This window comes from Nylanderia fulva, unplaced genomic scaffold, assembly GCF_048542155.1.
Source record: "Nylanderia fulva isolate GAGA-0341 unplaced genomic scaffold, ASM4854215v1 Scaffold603, whole genome shotgun sequence".
Classification (NCBI taxonomy): domain Eukaryota; kingdom Metazoa; phylum Arthropoda; class Insecta; order Hymenoptera; family Formicidae; genus Nylanderia; species Nylanderia fulva.
In genome coordinates this window covers 53408-60405 of record NW_028190703.1, presented here as the reverse complement: position 1 = coordinate 60405, position 6998 = coordinate 53408, and positions in this window count along the sequence as shown.

Here is a 6998-nt window from a genome sequence, read left to right as displayed (position 1 = left end):
TTTCAAAGATTAAGCCATGCATGTCTCAGTGCATGCCGAATTAAGGTGAAACCGCGAATGGCTCATTAAATCAGTTATGGTTCATTAGATTGTACCCACATTTACTTGGATAACTGTGGTAATTCTAGAGCTAATACATGCAAAACAGAGTTTGAAAGAAATAAAATGTTCTTTCAACAAGACGGTGCTTGACCACACAACGCCAGGATTGTAACAAACTACTTGAACGAGCAGTTTCCTGGACGTTGGATGGGTCGGTATGGCCCGATACGTTGGCCCGCAAGATCCCCGGACCTTAATTCTCTTGATTCTTTTTATGGGGATACTGTAAGGAATCAATATACAAAACGCTTCCCGAGAACGTCGACGACTTAGAAACCAGATTGCGATATGTAATTTGGAATATCGAAGAGGAAGTAATGGAGAACGTCCAATTAAATTTATTTAAACGCATGCGAGCTTGCATAAGGATGGATGGTGGTCATTTTGAGCACCTATTATAAATTAATCCGCTCTTTTCAGAGCGACCAAAGTCAATCCGCTCTTTTCAGAGCGACCAAAGTCAATCCGCTCTTTTCAAGAGCGACCAATACATTTATACATGGAACATCTTGTTCGCAAAACATAATCATTTTTTCTCACGTCTCGCTTAAAAAGAAAGGGCAAAACGGGCGGATAATGTTAAGTCATTAAAAAAAATGTATTATAACGTAAAAAATTATAATACGTTATAATATGCCTTTTTTAATAACATAATTATTATACGTTTTAATACATGTCTCGCGTCAATCACATGTTCGGCAACGCCGCGTGATTGTTATCGTCTAGACGTGTCGCGAAGCGTCGCGACGCGTTGCGTCATCCGTCGCCGCAGTCTGTTGTCGTGTCCTTGCCGTGTAAACAATTGTCGTCCGCATCGTGTAACGTGTGCCTTTTTACAAGTAATTTTTAATAATTAATCGGTACACTGAGAGAATTTTCTCTTAAAATTTACCCTAAAAGTTATGGTAATTGTGAGACAATACGGTATGCAAAGAATTTTATTAAACTTTCTCTGATTAATATTTATCACATTAAAATAATATCTATCACAATAAAATATGAAATATGTGTGATTAATTTTACTAAACTGTATAGTAAAATTAATCAAACATATTTTATATTTTCTTGTGATACATATTATTATTTTTAATATAATAAATAGTAGAGAAATTCTAATAAAATTCTTTCCACATTGTTGAAGATTCGTTCTTCGGATCGAATCCTCGAGGACGATCGAATTTTCTAGAATGTTTTTTTGTTAAATTCCTTAGTGTTTACGCCAAGGAAACACGTGAAACCAACGTGTACACTCGCCGCTAATTGGCGTGTGTACATCGCCTGATTTTCTGATGGTCCAATCGAGGACCCCGATCGGCTGCCGCCCTACGCGAGCTCCGAAATTCGCGCAGCCCTCGAGTCAGTCCTCGAGAGAGCGAGCGCCGAGAAACATAAGTCTCGGTACGCGACGAACTTGTAGAAAGTGAATAAACTAATTTATAAGAGATTTAACAAGGCTCTGTAATATAAATATAAATTTAACGTATAAGACGGGCAACAAGAGCCAAATCGCGGATGACAATGCGTTATCCTAACGAAACTAAATAATTTTCCGTTAGAATTAAATACCGGTGCACAAGGCACCAAATTTTACTTGGACACGGCCAAGACTTTAAAATATGAAATAATCTCATATTTGAGATTTAATTTCAATACCCCCTTTAACCCCCCTACGGAAAATAACCGGCTTAAAAAATGCGTTTGTTTACCAACATTAATATATATAACAGAGAAAAGTATAGAATCGAAAGGATCTGAATAGCTCAGCTAGAAGAGCAGTCGCCCGGCAAGCGAAAGGTCTCGGGTTCGATTCCCGATTCAGCGATTTTCGGATCTATATTTTTCTCTTGCATTCATTTATTTATTTTCCGTAGGGGGGTTAAAGGGGGTATTGAAATTAAATCTCAAATATGAGATTATTTCATATTTAAAATCTTGGCCGTGTCCAAGTAAAATGTGGTGCCTTGTGCACCGGTATTTAATTCTAACGGAAAAATTATTTAGTTTCGTTAGGATAACGCATTGTCATCCGCGATTTGGCTCTTGTTGCCCGTCTTATACGTTAAATTTATATTTATATTACAGAGCCTTGTTAAAACTCTTATATTTGATACACGCTGGCTTAAAAAATGCGTTTGTTTACCAACATTAATATATATAACAGAGAAAAGTATAGAATCGAAAGGATCTGAATAGCTCAGCTGGAAGAGCAGTCGCCCGGCAAGCGAAAGGTCTCGGGTTCGATTCCCGATTCAGCGAATTTTCGGATCTATATTTTTCTCTTGCATTCATTTATTTATTTTCCGTAGGGGGGTTAAAGGGGTATTGAAATTAAATCTCAAAATATGAGATTATTTCATATTTAAAATCTTGGCCGTGTCCAAGTAAAATTTGGTGCCTTGTGCACCGGTATTTAATTCTAACGAAAAATTATTTAGTTTCGTTAGGATAACGCATTGTCATCCGCGATTTGGCTCTTGTTGCCCGTCTTATACGTTAAATTTATATTTATATTACAGAGCCTTGTTAAAACTCTTATATTTGATACACGCTGGCTTAAAAAATGCGTTTGTTTACCAACATTAATATATATAACAGAGAAAAGTATAGAATCGAAAGGATCTGAATAGCTCAGCTGGAAGAGCAGTCGCCCGGCAAGCGAAAGGTCTCGGGTTCGATTCCCGATTCAGCGATTTTCGGATCTATATTTTTCTCTTGCATTCATTTATTTATTTTCCGTAGGGGGGTTAAAGGGGGTATTGAAATTAAATCTCAAATATGAGATTATTTCATATTTAAAATCTTGGCCGTGTCCAAGTAAAAATTTGGTGCCTTGTGCACCGGTATTTAATTCTAACGAAAAATTATTTAGTTTCGTTAGGATAACGCATTGTCATCCGCGATTTGGCTCTTGTTGCCCGTCTTATACGTTAAAAATCTACTATGTTAGGCAATATTCTCCTCTTCGGCGTGGTTTTCGAGCCAGGTATCGCATTTATGACTTTGTTATTCGACCCATCGCATTGTCGGTAGAATTTCGAAACATGTATAATTGTATTTGCGTGCTCGAACAGCCGAAAGAGGCGAATATTTGCTAAGGTTCAGTGCCTATTGAAAATTAAGAGCGTCTTTATAATTTAGAAATATTTACTCGAAAATTGTAAAGGTTTTTTCACCTTCTGATACTTGCCCTCGTTATTCGATCGCAAGGAATTATTGCATTGATCTCTTGTTTGATCTCTGGTATTGATTGAAAAGTTGATTTATTGTCTTCATGTACGTTGAAGACTAACGTTGGCTATATTTCGCATATTCGCATACGTTCAAATGCGAGGCGGGCGGTTTATGTTTAAAATTGTCACGTATTTTCGGAGCGACGAAGCAAGGTTAATCGTTAGAAATTGAAAAATTCGACGCCGAGATGTTTATTCGGTTGTTTTCGATTCCGCGAGCGAGGAATCTACAAAAACTCGCCTTTGTCTCGCGTTTTGGAGCGTGATGGGGCAATCGTCCGCGAATAGGATTTCAGCACGTGTGCCCACGCGTCGATCGGATTGAGCCTTAGCTGCCAAATTCCCGCGAGGATCAAAAATGAGTCTACTCGAGGAGTCTGAACTGAAGAGGACGTCTTCCGTGTATATCAGCGAAAAGAGCATCGCGCGAATTTATCTCGTTCTAGAGCGAACTTCGCGTTTTAATCTTGTCTGCGAGAGTTTTGAATAAAACTGCTTTGCCTCAAAAGTGAATTTCTCCACCTTTACAATTTTCTCCGCATCCAGTTCCTTCGTATCTACGAGCCGACTTCTAAATAAATAAATTTGCCTCTGCGCGGAAATTAAAACAAATCGAAGGTTCTCGCACAACTTGTGAACTGCAGGACACATGACACATCAACATTTCGAACGCACATGCGGTCCACGGATACAATTCCCGGACCACGCCTGGCTGAGAGTCGTTTTAGTACCCCTAAACTGCTTGCGCCCGAAAGCGCGCACGGCCACGACGCGGGAGACCAGAGAATGGCGCGCGCGTCGCCTGTGCTCTGTGCAACGCTTACAATGGGCGTACGAGCGATCGTGGACGTTCGCCCGAGGTGTCTGTGCCCGCGCCGACCAGCCGCGGGCGCAATCCTTGCGTCGTCTGAAATGACACACCGAAATAATAATGAGAAAGAGAAGCGCACAAGCGTGTAAAACGTTGGCGAACGCGCGCCCAGAGAATGCTGCGCGAATTAAGAGGGGGAGCGTCTGTTTGTGTATCCAAGTCGTGTGTGTACGCGAAAGCCGAGGAGAAATGGTGATGAGAGTAGAGCGCGCGCGAAGGGAGCAACAAACGGCCAAAAAAAGGGTCAGGGCGGTGAATGGCACCGCTTTCCCTAGAGCGGCGCGGTGCGTAGTCTGTCTCCCGAAAGTAGTGGTAGCGCATGTCTCACCGTCTCTCCTCTCAGTACATCACACAGACTGACGACTGCTCTCACACTCTGTGCCGCGTCTCTCGGTGCGATAGCGCTCGCGCGTCTTATGCCGAGGCGCCCTTCCCGCACACCATAACGGTATTACGGAGAAATATACGGCGCGTCGTCGCCGGCGGAGGAGAGCATTCGTAATCCTTTACCTCTTACGGAGAAGGGTTTGAATCGCGAGCCGACCGCGTGTACGAGTCCACGAAATTTTCGTAAAGCAAAAAAAAGGACCGGCGCGCCGCGTCGTGTACTCGTCGAATCGATTCCGCCCGAATTTCGTAATAAAAGAGAAAGGAGAGCCGAGAATCTCGAACCCGCGCTATATCGTCTCCATTACCACCAACGAGTGTGTGTGCGGTTAGCGCTCCGGCGATTTTGCCTTCTCGCGTATTTCGTGTGCTGCCGCTGCTGCTCTCTCGTTCGACGCTCTCTCTCTCTCCTCTTATAATATATATTATAGAGGAGAGACGACGATGAGCGACGCGGAGGAGGCAAACGGCTACGAAAACTCACTATGCGACGACCTCAGAGCAGGCGAGATTACCCGCTGAATTTAAGCATATTATTAAGCGGAGGAAAAGAAACTAACCAGGATTTCCTTAGTAGCGGCGAGCGAACAGGAAAGAGCCCAGCACCGAATCCCGCGGTTCCGCCGCAGGGAAATGTGGTGTTTGGGAGGATCCGCTTATCCCGAGGTGCCGCGTCGCGTCCAAGTCCATCTTGAATTGGGGCCACTTACCCGTAGAGGGTGCCAGGCCCGTAGCGACCGGTGCGCGCCTCGGGAGGAAATTTCCTTTGAGGGGTTGCTTTTAAGTGCAGCTCTAATTGGGGGGGTAAAAATCCTCTAAGGTAAATACGACCACGAACCGAAGCGAAAAAAAGTACCGTGGGGAAAGTGAAAAAACTTTGAAAAGAGAGTTCAAGGGCGTGAAAACCCTTCAGGGAAAACCCAAAAACCCCCAAAAAAAACGAAGGGAGATTCATCGCAGCGGGGCGGTTCCGTCGGCGGGAGTCCCCCCGGAGCCCCTGCGGCCGCGCGCGGGCACGCTACCGTGCGCCGATGGTCCGGGGCTCGTCGTCGTGCCTTTCCCCAGTAGAAGCGCGAACCCCCGGGTTCGGTCTACGGCCCGGGGGCGGTGTCTGTCCGTCGCCGGGAAAACCACCGAAAACCCGGTCGCCCCGGGGGCTGCTCGGGGGACCGAAGGTATCAGGCCGCACTATTCACGTGTCGAACCGTTAAGCCGCCCACGGTATCGGAGGTTCGGGCTTCGCGCCGTCCCGGTCCTGGCCCGTGTTGGTTAAGTAGGGACACCTTCGACAGCCTCAACGTCTCCCGCGGGCTGCGGGAGACCGTACCGGTCGGCGACGCAAAGCTTTGGGGTACTCTTGGACCCGTTTGAAACACGGACCAAGGGGCAACATGTCCGAGCATTGGGGCTGCGGAGACCTAAAGGCGTAATGAAAGTGGAAGGTCCCCTGGGCCCTCGACCTAGGGGGATGGGCCGCGTCGCGAGCGGCCTCGCATCCCGGGGGGTCTCGTTCTCACGCGAGAAGAGGCGCACCCAGGCTACACTTGGGACCCGAAAAATGGTGAAAATGCCCGGAGGACGAAGTCAGGGGAACCCTATGGAGGTCCGTAGCATTTTTGACTTTCAAACATCGTCGGAAGGGGGATAGGGGCGAAAGACTATCGAACCATTATAGCTGGGGTTTTCCCCGGGCTGGGGGGGAAAACCGGGGGCGGGCGTTAGTCCTTTTCTCGCGTCGTCACAAGCCCCCCCCCGACCCAGTAGGAGGGTCGCGACGGTGGCCAGAAGGGTTGGGCGCGAGCCCTGGACCCCGCGTGGGTGCAGATCTTGGTGGTAGTACAAATACTCCGCGAGGGGCCCCCGGGGGAAAAGTGGAGAAGGGTTTCGGGTTTAAAACCCCCCGTTGCACAGGGTCGTCGATTAAAAGCCCTAGGAGAAATCCTATGTCAATTACGGCGTACAATATACTCGAGTTGTCCGAGAAATAATAATAAATATTTATACAAAGACACACGCCCGTCGGGCGAAAAGGGGAATCCGGTTCCTATTCCGGAACCCGGCAGCGGAACCGCATACAATTCGGGCCCTCGTAAGAGTGTTCGTCGGGTAACCCAAAATGACCTGGAGACGCCGTCGGGAGATATCCGGGAAGAGTTTTCTTTTCTGTATAAGCGTTCGAGTTCCCTGGAAACCTCTAGCAGGGAGATAGGGTTTGGAAACGCGAAGAGCACCGCAGTTGCGGCGGTGTCCGGATCTTCCCCTCGGACCTTGAAAATCCAGGAGAGGGCCCGTGGAGGTGTCGGGGGGTTTTTGTACCCAATTTTCCGCCCGCAGGTCCCAAGGTAAAAAGCCCTAGTCGATAAATAATGTAGGGAAGGGAAGTCGGCAAATTGGTCCGTAAACCTTCG